This window comes from Rana temporaria, chromosome 9, assembly GCF_905171775.1.
Source record: "Rana temporaria chromosome 9, aRanTem1.1, whole genome shotgun sequence".
Classification (NCBI taxonomy): domain Eukaryota; kingdom Metazoa; phylum Chordata; class Amphibia; order Anura; family Ranidae; genus Rana; species Rana temporaria.
Window position 1 is genome coordinate 122,557,410 of NC_053497.1, and position 16,327 is coordinate 122,573,736.

A 16,327-nucleotide genomic window follows, 5' to 3' on the forward strand; every position below is an offset into this window, starting at 1 on the left:
TTATAACGTGTTCTGCTGTATAACTTTAGTACTGTGTTCTTCAGCTAATCTCATTTAAGGTGCTCTTTGAAGAAGCGTTGTCACCAACGCGAAACCGGTCAGAGCCGTAGCATTATATCATCGTTCTTCACAACATCAAGCCTTTCTTGTCCCTTCTATACTTCGTTGGATAGACTCTTTACAACGGATCCTTGATCTTTATCTAAGATTTGTATCATTATTATGATTTACGCTTTTGTATATATCATTTGAGAAGTACATGGGACTCTGATGTAATTTATTGAGCTTGCTGTTTATATTCATAGTTCCTATGGAACTGGAATATCTTTGTTAATGTATTATGTTTATGCTGTATTAAAAAAAAAAAACATTTTTAAACTAAAGAGATTTTCTCTCCCGTATTGTACCTATACCAGATTACTGTGCCTCTAAAGTCCATGATATGCCCTCCAAGCTTTGTGTTTATTGAAATTTTAGGACGCGGCACGTGCTTTACATACATATCCACATGTCCACTACATGTGAAGATACTTTCTTCCTGTTTTTTGACTAGTGCTAGAATTGTTGCTGGCACTCTAACGCACGTGGCGATACCTCACATATGTAGTTTAAACGGCGTTTACATATGTCGGCGGGACTTGCGTGTGCGTTCGCTTCTGCGCGCGAGCTACTGGGTACAGGGGCGTTAAAAAAAAATATGTATTTCTTTTTTTTTCTTTTTTTTTTTACATATTTATTTATTTTTTTACACTTTTTTTTTTTTTTTTTTTTTTTATTATCACTTTTATTCCTATTACAAGGAATGTAAACATCCCTTGTAATAGGAATGTGTGTGACAGGTACTCTTTATGGAGAGATGCGGGGTCAATAAGACCCCGCATCTCTCCTCCAGGCCTGAAAGCATGAAATCGGTGAAAAAAAATTCACCGACCTCATGATTACTGTTGCTTAGCAGCCGCAATTGCGGCTTTGTTTACTTACGGGGACCTGGGCGTGACGTCATCACATCGCGCCCGGGTCCTCCGACGGTCATAGAGATGACTGGTGACCATCTGGTCACCAGTCATCTCTATGCTTCCTGCCAGCGCCGGACGATTCGTTCTCCGGGCCCCCGATGGCACGGGAGAGCCCGGAGAAGCACCGGATGGCGGCGGGAGGGGGCGTGTCCCCTCCCGCCGCCTGTAAGAACGATCTAGCGGTGGAACCACCGCTATGATCATTCTTATGTTGTGCAGAATCGCCGGCAGAAGAGAAGGATATCTGAATGATGCCTCTAGCTGCAGGCATCATTCAGATATCCACCCGCAAAGCTCAGGACGTCATATGACGTCCACCCGGATCGGTAGAGGTCCTTTGTGGACGTCATATGACAATGGGCCAGTATTGAAGTGGTTAAAGGAACCTATTTAGAAAATAAAAAACAAAACTTTACAACCCCTTTAAGGGGTTAATCCTCTGCATTGTGTAAAAAAGCTGTTTGATTATATCTTCTCCGATCCTCCCCTTCTTCCACAATTCCCAAACCATCTCCTAATAGAACAGAGCCCTGGGGACAATCCTCACATGCTCAGTTTGGTGTGTATTGCTAGAGAGTTTTTTTTTCTTGGGAGGGTGCATGTGATCAGCACAGGGCCAATCAGCACTGTCCAGACAGAAGGTCAAGGGTCCTGCAGCCTTATAGGACAATCAGGGGAGAATGAAACCGGGGTCGGCTGCAGAAAAGTTATGTGTACTGATTTCTTCTTTACAGGGCTAGGTAGGTTAGTGTTGGATCGTGGATATCTGTAGCTGCAGGGATTTTAGTTTTAGGGTGGACTTCTACTTTAACCCTCGCCTTCCTTCTGTCTGAACAGAGGCGGCTCTCTAATTAGGCGGCCACCTAAGGCCTCGCACTCACAGGGGCTTCGCGGCCGCCTAATTTGCCTCTGCTCAATCCATGGACGGACCAACAGGTAGGACCAGGGGCCATCTGTAAAAGCCGCGCGGGCAGCCATCGGGCACACAAAGCAGCTGAGCTGCTCCTTCAGCCCACGCCGCTCGCCTGGCATCTCCGCATCTGGCCGGCTGCCTATTCGGGTAAGTAGTCGGGCCAGACGGCGGAAAATATCCTGCCGTTTTGACTTTTTTGTGAAGGGGAGCTCCGGTGGATGGATCCCATCCCAGCGCCTGCTTCAGTCTGGCCGACCTCCCAGAGAGAACGTGAGTACTCGGCCGTGCCGCCCTCCTGTGTGCCTGGATAGGAGGAGCGGCGGGACAGCTGCATGTGGAGAAATTGATCTTTCCATATTCCTCCTGCAGCCGCTGAATGACCGCTTCTTCTATGGGCGTTCATTGGCTGCAGAAAGAATATGGAAAGATCAATTCCTCCATGTGCAGCTGTCCCCGCCGCTTCTCCTATCTAAGCACACAGGGGAGCGGCGCGGCCGGCCGGCCGGATATTCACGTTCTCTCTGGGGGGTCGGCCAGGCTGCAGCAGGCGCTGGGATGGGATCCATCGACCGGAGCTCCTCCAATCCAACATCTTTTACTGACCCCGTGCTCCCTGGTTCCTCCCAGTTCTCCCTGCATACCACCTCTGTTTCCTGTTCCCCCCCAGTGCTCTCTGATCCCTGTGCTCCCTGGCTCCCCCACTGTGCTGTCCAGTACCCCCCCACTTCTCCCCAGCTCCCTTCATGATCCCCCCCTGCTGTCAAGTCCCCCCACCTCCCCCCTTCACTGTACTGTCCAGTCTCCCCACTGCTCCCCAGCTCCCCCATGCTCTCCCCCCACTGTGCTGTCCAGTCCCCCCCCAATTCTCCCAGCTCCCCCATGCTCTCCACCACCCACTTTGCTGTCCAGTCATCATCCCCCCACTGCTCTCCACCTCCCCCCCCCCCAGTGCTCTGTGCTCCCTGGCTCCCCCACAATGATATCCCCCCACAGTGCTCTCTGGTCCTCCCTGTCTCCTCCCATACTCTCTGACCCCCTTGCTCCCTGGCTCCCCCCAACAGTGCTCTCCAGCCCCCCAGAGCTCTCTGTTCCCCCCATGCTCCCTAACCCCCCCAGTTCTACCTGCACCCCCAGTGCTCTCTGCCCCCTGTGCTCCCTGGCTCCCCCTGTGCGTTCAACTTACCCCGTGCTCTCTAGCTCTCCAGCCTCCACAGTGCTCTCCAGCTCCCCCCTTGTGCTTTCCAGCCCCCACTTTTCTCCCTGGCTCCCCCCATGCTCTTCACCCCACCATGCTAACCAGCTCCCTCTCCCAGTGCTTTCCAACTCCGCCCACTCCCCCTGTGCTACCTGGCTCCCCCCCATGCTCTCCACCACACTGTGCTATCCAGCTCCCCCGGTGCTCTCCACTCCCCACCTTCCCTATGCTCTTCTGCCCCTCCCCCAGTACTCTCTGGCCCCTATGCTCTCCATCACCCCCCACCCCCCCATGCTCTCTGCCCCCGCCAGGTTCTCCACTTCCGCCAGTGCTTTCCAGCTCCCCCAGTGCTCTCCTCCCCCCTGCTCTCTACTCCCCCAGTGCTCTTTCCCCCCCCACGCTCTCAGCCTCACTCCCGTGCTCTCCGCCACCCCTGTTCTCTTTTCTGGCCCCCTCACCCCAGGCAGCTTTGCTAGGTTCCCCCCTCTTTTTTTTTCTCAGGCTGCTGCGGGGGTCTCTCAGGCTGGGGAGCGGGGAAGGGACCGCTATCATGGGCTGCTCAGTCTATTTTTTGTCCCAGTCTGTGCCTGGTGGGCAAATTGAGCAGCGAAGCTTGCAAGGATCGATAGTCCTTGAGGGAGAAGAGCTCTAAAGACCTCCCAGGACTGGAGGACAGGCTGACTGGGGCCGGAAAACAAGGACGGGTGGAAGGTAAAGGTGACCAGGGACCACTGCATCTCACAGAAAACAGATCCTCTGGAAGGAGCAGGACACTGTCCCCACCCAGAATGAGAACGGACCCTGCCTGCTGCTGGTCGTCATGAACATCCTGCTGGCATGGAAGGTACCGTACCAAGCATCACACACATCTCTCCACAGACAGGCACTGCAGACTGGGACATGGTACACAGGAGGGGCTGCAGACAGGGACGGGGCTAGAGATCTCTCTCCGTCTCCCTCCTCCCTCCCTCCTCCCTCACTCCCCCCTCTCTCTCCCTTACTATCTCCCCTCTCTCTCTCCCTCACTATCTCCCCTCTCTCTCTCTCTCCCCTCTCTCTCTCCCTCTCCCCTCTCTCTCCCCCCTCTCTCTCCCCTCTTTCCCCCCTCTCTCCCCCCTCTCTCTCTCCCCCTCTCTCTCCCCCCTCTCTCTCTCCCCCTCTCTCTCTCCCCCTCTCTCTCGCCCCTCTCTCTCTCCCCTCTCTCCCTCCCCCTCCCTCCCTCTACCCCGCCCCTCCCCCTCTCTATCTCTCTCTCTCCCTCACCCTCTTTCTCTCACCCTTCCCCCTCTCTCTGGCCTCACTCTCTCTTCCTCTCTCCCTCACTCTCTCTTCCTCTCTCCCTCACTCTCTCTTTCTCCCTCTCCCTCTCCTAGGGTGACCACGTGTCCCGCATTTTGCGGGTCTGTCCCAGGCACATTCATTCCAGGACAATACAGGGTCCCGGAATTAATCTGACAGTCACCAGCAGGAAGCAGAATGGACCCTAAATCCTGAAGTCTTCACGTTGATCACCCGTGCCTGGGGCCAACCACAAATAGACCTATTTGCATCAGAAGAAAATACGCAACTTCCTGTTATTTTCTCCATTCACAGAAACGACAGTTCCCAGGGAACAGATGCGTTGATACAACCTTGGAACTTCCAGTTGGCTTACGCCTTCCCTCCGTTTCAACTAATTCCGTTGGTTCTGAGGAAGATTCAGAAGGAGAAGGTGGAAGAAATCCTAATTACTCCATTCTGGCCAAAAAGGGCTTGGTTTACCACCATTCTGCGAATGGCAGTCAGGCCACCTTGGCGGCTGCCGCCCCGGCAGGACTTACTTCTACAGGGTCTGATATGCCATCCGGAGGTGGCCTGTCTAAGCCTCACGGCGTGGTATCTGAGAGGCAGTTATTAAGACGAAAAGGTCTGTCTCGACCACTTGTGACTACCTTACTTTCCAGTAGAAAACTGGTAACCAGAAAGATCTATGGTAAATACTGGAAGGTCTACAACTCCTGGTGTCACTCATCTAATAGGGTGGTGAAAAATCTAGTGTCAGTGTTGGAATTCCTTCAGAATGGAGCAGAAAAGGGCCTGTCAATCAGTACACTTAGGGGCAGATCCACAAAGCACTTACGCCGGCATATCCCGAGATCCGCGGCATAAGTGTAAATATGCGCCGTCGTATCTATGCGCCGTATCCCCAAAACGAGATATGCCTGAAAAATAGTTTTTTCCGACCGACGTAATTTTTCTACACCGGCGCATCGTGGGCGCAAAAATATGCTGGACGCACCATTGTTTTGCTATGCAAATATGCAAATGAGGGAGATACGGCGATCCACGAAAGTACGTTTGTCCGGCGCAGGCTACGCGCTGTGCGCGTAAGCTGTACGTCCGGTCTAAAGTTACCCCTCATAAAAGAAGCTTTAACTTTGCACCAGATCAGCTTCAGCAGCACCGTTAGGGATGAGCTGAGCATCCACACTTGCAGGACAACAATCTGTATGCCAACATGCCAGGGGCATCCATGGTCATAGCTTTACTACTGTCTTTAGATGCGTGTAGAAGGAGGAGGGCACGGGAGAGGATATACCGACCGTGCATAAACCTCTTTGGCATGGGGGATTCAGAGGTGTATCGCATCTTCAGATTCAGCCCTGCTGTCATCCTGGAATTAACCACAACCCTGAAAGATGACATCACCAGCCAGACACACCGCTCACATGCAGTGGAGCCACAGGTCAAGGTACTGGGAACACTCCATTTCCTTGCCAGTGGCTTGTTTCAGCGTACAAGTGGAGTTGTGGCTGGGATGGCACAATCCTCCATTAGCAGATGTGTGCACCAGGTTGTCCCCGCAATCCTCAGACGCATGGCCAACCAAATCATCAGACCCACCCAGGAGCATCTGCGGCAGAAGGCAATGCGGGATTTCTACAGAATTGCAGAATTCCCACGCACCGTGTGGGCCATTGATTGCACACATGTGGCACTACGGCTCCCCCGTGACACAGAGCACATATACCGCAATCAGAAGCACTGGCATTCCATCAACGTACAGGTGATAGCCGATGCCCAATACCTCATCTGGCACATCCGTGCCAAACACCCCGGCTCCAGCCATGACAGCTACAATTACCGTCAAAGCCCCATCCCAACAGAATTTGAAAAGAACGTGTATGGGGACAGCTGGCTGGTTGGTGAGTGACATGGGTGTCAGGCATGACTGTCCTACCCCATGATGCAGACATCATGAGGAGCACATGCACGACTAACATCCTCCTGTCTTTTACCTTCCAGGTGACTCTGCATATGCACTTGGACCCCATCTCATGACTCCATACCGGAATCCCCAAACCCCAGGAGAGCAAAGATACAATGATGCACACGCACGTACCCATGGAGTGGTGGAACGCACCTTTGGCCTCCTGAAGTCCCGTTTCCGATGCCTGGATAAGTCTGGGGGTACCCTGTTGTATTCCCCAAACTTCGTGTGGCAGATCATCGGGGCATGTTGCATGCTGCACAACTTCGCCATGAGAAAGGGCCTGGAGATTGACATACGTGATGACCTGACCCCCGAACCAGACAATCCCCCCCATAACCGAGGATACCCCATCTTCTGAGGGAAGAGCAGTCAGGAGATGCCTCACAGTAGGCATCTTTGCACGTTAAACACACACATTAACCATGGCACAAGCACAATGCACGCATGCACACCACTGTGGTCCCTAGCACACACACCCCACATCCTCATCAAATTGGATTAGCCCAAGTCCACCATTCAGGACTTGGGAGCAGCAACGCCACGACAAGGCTCCAAATATGTTACTGGACATTCATACACCATTCACACGGACCTGGGGATCACTTCTCCCTGGTCCTGGGGATCCCTTCTCCACCACAACCAAGGGTGACACCCCTTTTCCGGCAGGAATGTCACCCCCACATTCGAACATCGTTCACACTGTAGCCTGCCTGGGCTACAAAAAATAAAAATACTCGTAACCTGAGTCAAAAGAGAAAAATATACATAAGAAACTCATAACCTGAGTAAAAAAAAAATTTTTTTACCGGCGCTGCCGTGCCCCACGGCCCCGGCTCCTCAGGGGAGACTTATTGGGGGGGACATCAGGAGAAGCATCCCCTGGTCTCAGGCCACCTGGCGGCCTGCCCTCCAATGCCAGGGCGATGCGGCTGAGGACCACATTGGTGTCCTCATGCAGCCTCACCCCCGCCTGGATGGCTGTTGTGTTGTCCCTGATAGCCTCTGTAAGGGCGCGGACATCCTCACCCACACCTGCTGTGGTGGTCTGCCTATCAGCCATGCAGGTGACCAGAACTGATGAGTTGCATGCCACATCTTGCATAGCTTCCTTTATGGAGGCCATGCTGTCTGCCATGTGGTCCATTCTCCTCACCACCTCACCCAGATGGCGGGCCTGGTCTCTTTGGCAGAACGTCTGCCACCCCCCTTGTCTTCCGGGTCGCCTTCCTGGGTCCTGATGAGGCTTGGGGCCTAGAAGAAGGGGAGACCCTTGGGGGGGAAGCCCTGTTGGGGGGGAGTGGGAGGGGCTACCCCTGATGGAGGCCTGCCTGGTGCCAGCACCAGGGGAAGACTCCTCCAAATGGAGACTCACTTCATTGCCAGACATCGCCTCCTCCTCCTCAACCCCCGCCTGAGGAGAAGTGTGGCTACTCTCCTTCATAGAGGACTCCGGGCTTGCCAGGTGGTCAGAGGCAGCCTGATGTCCGGGGGAGGTTGTGGACTGGCCAGATGGCCCAGCACCCTCCTGCACATCTGTGGATGACACAAAACATTCACAGGTTGGAGGATCCACACACTTGTCACATGTTCCCTTCCACCCCCACACGTGCTACACACCAGATAGGAGATAAAACACACTTACCTGTCCTCAAGGCATCCGCAATGGAGTCAAATCCAGCAACTCCCTCCACTTGATGCCTGTGGAGGCACTGGGCAACCACCCGCTCCTCAGCATTGAGCGTCTCCCTAGTGTACTGGTCCCCCTCCAGTGCCCCTGGCATGAGTGGCATTCCTCGCCATCTTACCTCGCACCACGTGCCGCAGATCATTGATCTTTTTCAAGATCTCATTGGGGGTCCTGGTCTCACTCCCCAAAGCATTGACATCATCTGCGATCTCTTGCAGGATCTCCCTCCTGGCCTGGGTGGTGTTCACACCATGGAGGTAACGATCATTCAGGGCCATGGCCCTGACAATGATGGCCTTCTCCTGTGGGCTGTAATTGTGCTTGCGCTTCTTCTCTGCTGCTGGAGCAGACATGGCTCTAACAGAATAACCTGCACAAATACCTGCACAAAAAAGGACAAAAGCACCTTGCTTTAGGGGGGGGGAAACAAACGGATGTACTTTTGTCACTGGACGGGCGCATGTCTGGGCGTATTTATGCCCTGGGCGTATCTCACTAATTACACCGGGCCTAGTTCGTATCTCACTGATTACGTCGGGCCGAGTTCGGAGCATGCACAGAGAGGCGCTGAACATAGTCAGCATCATTGCGCATGCGCCGTCCGGCCGGCCCTTTATTTGCATGGGGTCACGGCTCATTTCAATGGAACACGCCCACTTCCTTCCTACTTTCAATTACGCCGACTTATGCCTCGTAATTTACATTGCGCCGGCGCATCGTCGGGCGCAAATACTCTGAGGATACGGTACTTGCCTTTCTAAGTTGAGCCGGCGTAACGTAAATGAGATGCGCTACGCCGGTCTATATATGCGCCGATGTACGTGGATCTGCCCCTTAAAGTGCAGATAGCCGCATTAGGAGTCTTTCTGCAAAGGCCTATATCTTCAGAGCCTGTGTCAAGATTTTTCAGGGCACTTTCTAGGTTCAAACCACCCCCCGTGCGACACTTCCCCAGTTGGGATTTGTCAGTGGTAAGCCTAACTTGACTTTTTTTTCCCCCTCATGGTATTCTGAGAATATTCAAATAGATTGAAACTTCTAACTTCTGCTTGTTCAGTTAAGCTTTGACAATACAACGTGGAAGCTGATTGTTTTTTTATGCAGAGCTGCACCAGATTTTGCACTTTCCAGTTTTAGTAAATCAACCCCATTGGCCCGTTTGAGGTTAATGCATTCCACATACACATTGGGCCTGATTCCCAAAAACCTGTGTAAATTTAGGAATATCTAACTTATGTCATTTAAGTTACGGCGCCCTAAGTTGGTGTCGTAAGTACCGTATCCACAGCGCATTTGCGCACAAAATTGCGCCATCCTTAACCTAAGTTCCAATGCGTAAGGCGTGGTTATGGCAAGTGGGAATGAAGTGGGCGTGCTTCATTGTAATGAGCCGTGACCCCATGCAAATGAAGTGCCGGCCGTACTGCGCATGCGCGCACGAATCTGGACCTCACGGCGCATGTGCAGAACTTTGGTCATCGCAATCAGTGAGATAGGTAAAAGGCCAAGCGTACTTAGTTTGAGGATCGCCCTGTGTCTAAATAGCCCCAGTCATACACACTTCTATTGCAAAAGTATTTCCCTGTGTTCCCTTCCTAAAGCAAGTTGCTTCTGCTTTGAACGTTTGTCAGTGTTTGTTGGTAAGATTTGTTTGTGAGAAAAGTGTTTGTGGAGTTGGAGGGTATAGTTGGTGTTTGTTTTTGCTAATTTGTTCTTTGTTTTGATTGTTTGCCTGTTTGTTTTTGATAAGTGTGTCTTTTTTGGTGTGTGTTTTTTTTTGGTTTCCCTTTTTTGCCTGTTATTTTTAGAATTTATAGTAGCTGTCTGTTTTTTTTTTTTTTTTGCTTGTTTGTATTTTCTTTGTTGTGTGTGTGTATTGTTGTTTGTTTTTTGGGTGAGTTCCCTGTTGCTGGGTGTTGTCTGTCATGGCTCCCAAGCGCAGGAAGCTAAATTTTACACCGGCAGAGAAGCATATACTTGCTCAGGGCGTCATTAAATATGGGCGATTTCTCCATGGCCCTGAGAGCCACAACACCACCCCGGCCAGGAGGAAGGAGATCCTTAAAAATATTACAGATCGGATCAATGCGGCGGGGGGGGGGGGAGACCAGGACCATCGCTGGAGTTCAAAAAAAAAAATGACTTGAGGAGCGTGTCCCGGAACAAGCTGGCAACGCTGCATGCCCATACCAGGGGCACTGGAGGAGGGGGACCCTGCCCAGTCAGGATGAGTGAGGAGGAATGGGCAGTGGCCCAGTGTTTCCACCCACAGCAGGTGGTGGGCCTGTCTGGCTTTGACAATGATCCTCTTAGGAGGACAGGTAATTTTTTGAAATTTATATCTGGTGATTAGCATGTGTGGGTGGGGGAAGGGAAGATGTGCCAAGTGTGTGGATCCACCAACCTGTGATTGTTTTGTGTCCTCCCCAGATGGCCAGGAGGTTGCAGCCCCATCAGCCCAGGAGGTTGCTGGGTCATCAGCCCAGGAGGTGGCAGCCCCATCAGCCCAGGAGGTGGCAGCCCCATCAGCCCAGGAGGTGGCAGCCCCATCAGCCCAGGAGGTGGCAGCCCCATCAGCCCAGGAGGATGCAGCCCCATCAGGTCAGGAGGTGGCAGCCCCATCAGGGCAGGAGGTGGCAGCCCCATCAGGGCAGGAGGTGGCAGCCCCATCAGGGCAGGAGGTTCCTGGCCCATCAGGGCAGGAGGTTGCTGGCCCATCAGGGCAGGCTGCTGCACCACCCCCAAGACAGGCTGATGCAGAGTCCCAAGAAGGGCAGGATTCGCCATGGGAGGGGAGTGCCTACAACTCCCCTAATTTGGATGTTGAGTGGGAGGAGGATGAGGGGGAGGAAGATGACAATATTGCGATTGGGCAGCAAATCATGATGGGCCAAGATATGACCTTTGAGTCATCCCCTGAGGGAACCCCACAGGCGCCCAGCAGTCAGGCCACCATCATGGGTCGCCCCTTCCAACCCTCCTCCAACATGCAGCAGCACCCATGGCTCACTCCAACTCCTCCTCCAAGGCCCCAAGCCTCAGGGGCAAGTAGGAGGCCGACCCCTGAAACCAGGGGGGGGTTGGTGCGTCTGCCAGTCAGTCTGTTGAGGGACAATGTCCGGCAGACCCGCAGTCTGGCTGAAATAAAAAAATCTCTAACCAAGGTGGAGCGCAGCCTGGGTGCAATGAGGGAGTCCCTGGGTGAGGTGGCCACCAACTCAGTGGGGGTCATCACGTGTTTGTGGGACCTGAAAAACGCAACAACAGGCGTGGCCCAGGAGGTGACTGCCCTCACCCAGGCTGTGCAGGCCAATACCCGGGCTGTGCAGGCTAATACGGCTGACATTACTTCCTGTCTGACAAGGATAGCCGTTGCCTTGGAGGGAAGGCCAGCAGGAGGACAGACACCAGGGGAGGCTCCTTCTTCTCCTGCACAGACCCCCCCCATGAAAATACTCCCTCCCCTGCACAGACCCCCCCCCCCATGAAAATACTCCCTCCCCTGCACAAACCCCCCCCCCCATGAAGATCCCCCAGTCGGCCGTGGCCGTGCCCGTGGCCGTGGGCAGCCCAGAAGGAGCACTCGGCAACATCCTTAAGTTGCAGGGGTACTTTTGATCTTTTTTTTTTTTTTTTTTATACTGTACTTATGATTTGGTTTATGTGTGTGAATGTGGGGGGGTGGCATTCCTGAAAACATAAGGGTGTCACCCTCAGTTTTGGTGGAGTAGGGATCCCCAGGACCAGGGAGAAGTCATCCTAGGTTCCTGAATGGTGTATGAATGCACAGTGACATAATTGGAGCCGTGGCGGGGCGTTACTGCTCCCAAGTACCAAAGGGGGGGGGGTACTTGGATCTAATCCAATTCGATGTGCATGTGATGTGTCTGTGCTAGGGACCACAGTGACGTGCATTCATGCATTCTCATTGTGAGATAATTATTGTGCGTTTTCTGCCAAAAAAAAAAATTCTCATTGTCATATAAGTAATGTGCATTTTATGTGCAAAGAAAATTTTTACATGTCACATAATCTCTGTGATTTTTTCAGGGGAAAGCCAAAATAAAAAGATAATTAGGGTCCATTTACTGGGCAAAGATGCCTTCAGACAGTTGTCTCCTTATTGCCTGGCCCTCAGCAGACCGGGTAGAGGGGTTTGGGGGGGGGGGGATTGCCTGGGTGGGGGGTTAGGTCAGGACATATCTCCACATGCAGGCCCCTTCTCACAGCAAAATTATGGAGGATGCAACATGCCCCAATAATTTGGCAGACAAAGTCTGGGGAATACAAGAGTGTACCCCCAGTCTTGTCAAGGCATCTAAATCTGGACTTGAGAAGGCCAAATGTCCGCTCTACTATTGCCCGGGTCTGGATGTGCACCTCATTGAATTTGCGTTCTCCGGGTGTTTGGGGGTTCCTAAAGGGGGTCATCAGGTGGGGTCCCAACGCATATCCAGAGTCACCTGTAAGGGAAAAGACAGGAGGATATTAGTCATGCATGTGCCCCTTGTGATGTCTGCATCATGGGGGGGGCATACCTGACACCAATGTCACTCACCAATCAGCCAGCTGTCTCCATACACATTCTGCTCCAAGTCTTGGTAGATCTTGGTCTGCCGTAGGATGTAACTGTTGTGGCACGACCCTGGAAACTTGTCACAAATGTGCCAGATGAGGCCATGGGCATCTACGATCACCTGGACATTGATCGAATGCCAGCCTTTCCTATTTCTGGACAGGTGTTCAGTTTCATGGGGGGGCTGTAGTGCCACATGGGTGATGGTCCTTGGGAAGCCAGCAATGCTGTAGAAGTCTGTCATGGCTTGCACACGCTGCTCCTCCTGGGTGGGCATCACAAACTGGTTGGTCATGCGCCGCAGTATGGCAGGGACCACCTGATGGACACATCTGCTCATTGTCGACTGCACCATCCCAGCCAGACCTCCAGATGCACGCTGGAATGAGCCACTGGATAAAAAATGCAGGGTTGCCATCACTTAATGAAGAGGTGTCAGGGCATGGGAGCGTCTGGTTGGGGTGATAAGATCCTCATGAAGAAGTTGGGTGATCTCCAGGATGGCTTCCCTATCGAACCTGTAGTTGCCATACACCTCATAATCTGGCATTTGCAAAAGATCACGCCGTGGACGATAAACTCTCGCCTGTGCCCTCATCCTCCTCCTCTGTGCCCTCCTCCTCCTTTGTGCCTGTAAGGCAGCAAGTGCCGTCAGAATCATAGCTGGCCCTGGCATTTTTCCAAAAAGAACCTTCTCAACTATAGCTCTGAGCTCTAGTCACTACCTACAGCAAACCCTTCCACAGCATGTGTAAAATTAGGGCTGGTTTTATAATGTGGAAATTTAGTCAGGAAAACGAACAGGTGCGCACAGGGCGGAAAATACGGCGCACACATTTAATTTTGAGAATCGCCCTAACTCCCTCATTTGCATCTTTGCCTATCAAAAACAGCGACGAGACTAGCGTAATTTGCGCCCGGGGATGCGCTGGTGTAACTAATTTAAGTACGGCTGAAAATACGGAAATCTTTGCTTAACTCGTTTTGAAGATCGTGCGCAAATATACGCGCCGTGTAAATTTAGAAAACTGGAGTTAAGTCTGCGTATCTCTTTTGGGAATCAGGCCCATTATATCTTATGAAAACTTTCATTTTATTAGAACTTCCCTAAAGCAAGAACATCGCGGCCGCCAGCCACGTGCATGAGCTTCCGGCCCGCGCATGCTGTATCTATTGCACAAAGCGCTGTACCGGTACGGCTGGTCGGCAAGTGGTTAAACTTTTTTTTTTTACATTTCTTTAGTTACTTCCTGCTCTCTATGCCTAGGGTAGAAGTCTTCAAACTACGGCCAAATATAGCCCTTTGCTTGCCTTTGTCTGGCCCTTGGGTCACATTCCTCCTACTGACACAATCATTTCTGCACTGACGCCAGCGATGGGGCATTATTCTTCTCACGGACACCAACGATGGGGCATTATTCTTCTCACTGACACCAGCGATGGGGCATTATTCTTCTCACTGCCACATCAGCGATGGGGCATTATTCTTCTCACTGACACCAGCAATGGGGCATTATTCTTCTCACTGACACCATCAATGGGGCATTATTCTTCTCACTGACACCAGCGATGGGGCATTATTCTTCTCACTGCCACATCAGCGATGGGGCATTATTCTTCTCACTGCCACATCAGCGATGGGGCATTATTCTTCTCACTGACACCAGCGATGGGGCATTATTCTTCTCAATGACACCAGCGATGGGGCATTATTCTTCTCACTGACACCAGTGATGGGGCATTATTCCTCTCACTGACACCAGCGATGGGGCATTATTCTTCTCACTGACACCAGCGATGGGGCATTATTCTTCTCACTGACACCAGCGATGGGGCATTATTCTTCTCACTGACACCAGCGATGGGGCATTATTCTTCTCACTGACACCAGCGATGGGGCATTATTCTTCTCAGTTACACAAGCGATGGAGCAATATTCTTCAGTGACAACAGCGATGGGGCATTTTTCTTCTCAGTTACACCAGCGATGGGGCATTATTCTTCTCAGTTACACAAGCGATGGAGCATTATTCTTCAGTGACACCAGCGATGGGGCATTATTCTTCTCAGTGACACCAGAGATGGGGCATTATTCTTCTCAGTGACACCAGCGATGGGGCATTATTCTTCTCAGTTACACAAGCGATGGAGCATTATTCTTCAGTGACACCAGCGATGGGGCATTATTCTTCTCAGTGACACCAGCGATGGGGCATTATTCTTCTCAGTGACACCAGCGATGGGGCATTATTCTTCTTACTGACACCAGCGATGGGGCATTATTATTCTCACTGACACCAATGATGGGGTATTTTTGCTCTCACTGACACACTAATACTTCCCCTAATTACAAATATGGAACCTTGTTTGCTTCCACTGATGCCAGGGTGTTTTCTACTCCCACTGGGAGTAGAAGTGCAGTAAAGGCATGGCATGGAAACCAGAAAGTAACTAAAGAAATAAAAAAAAATGTTTAAAACAAGTATATATATATATATAGGCCCGAATTCACGTAGAGCGGCGTATATTTGTGCGGGCGTAGCGCATCTCATATGCGCTACGCCGACGTAACATTGAGAGGCAAGAACAGTATTCACAAAGCACTCGCTCCCAACGTTGCGCCGGCGTAACGTAAATTGTCCGGCGTAAGCCTGCCTAATTCAAAGTAGGAAGGAAGTGGGCGTGATCCATTTTAATGAAGCTTGACCCCATGCAAATGATGGGCCGAACGAACGGCGCATGCTCAGAATCATGTCGAATTTACTCCCTAAGATACGACGGCTCAATGCCTACGACGTGAACGGTATATACACCAGTGGCGGCCCGTCCATAGGGGCGCCCGGGCGCCGCCCCCCATCACACAGTCAGTAAAAAAAAAAAAAAAAAAAAAAATTTTTTTTTAAATCTGTCCCTTTAAGAAATTTTTTTTTCCCAAAAAAGGGCCTTATGTCCGCGCGCCGGACGCCGGGAACAGTCCTTTAGGAGTAGCGCCACGTCTGTGCAATCACGGGATTGCAGACGCGGCGCTACATTGGCACAAAAAATATGCCTTTGTGGCGCTCTCCATCGCGCCACTTGCTTCTGGCGCGATGGAGTGTATTGTTATGGCCGGGCGGGTGCATACACTGTCTGTGTGCACCCGCCCGTCTCTGTGCTCGTTCCGACGTCACTGGAAAAACCGGAAGTGACGTCGGGTCAGCTCGAGCTCACTGCGCCCGACCGAGGAACAGGTAAGCCTGCCTGTCTCTACATCGGCAGCCGCTTCACAGCAGCATCCAACCCCTCCCGCGATTTCCATTATCGTATTTCCACATTCGTATTTGGTGGCCCCCCCCACTTATTCAAAGTTTGTTTCTTCTATTGATTATTCTTCGGCGGAACCCCCCCCCCCCCCTGCTTATTCATAGTCTTTTATTGCATTTAATATTCGTCGGACCACCCACCCCCCGCTTATTAAAACTCTTTTTTTTTGTAATATTCGGCGGCAACCCCCACCCCCTGCTTATTCAGCGGCTGGCATCCACCCTCCACCCCCCCCCCTGCTTAATCCAATTTCTTTTTTATATATTTTTTTATATTTTTTTTAAATATTTTTTAATATTTAATATTCAACTAATATAATGCCAGGCAACAACACCCCCCCCCCCCCCAATCAATGTATTTTTATTTAATATTAGTTAAATATAT

General features: G+C 51.6%; 1 long non-coding RNA gene across 1 annotated transcript in view; it reads left to right on the forward strand.

Annotated features, from left to right (window-relative positions):
* Positions 1–383, forward strand: part of LOC120913990 — a 37,566-nt gene extending 37,183 nt beyond the window's left edge. The window contains exon 11 of the long non-coding RNA XR_005743607.1: positions 45–383. This is a non-coding gene — a long non-coding RNA (uncharacterized LOC120913990). The remainder of the gene's footprint in view (positions 1–44) is intronic.
* Positions 384–16,327: the final 15,944 nt, after the last annotated feature.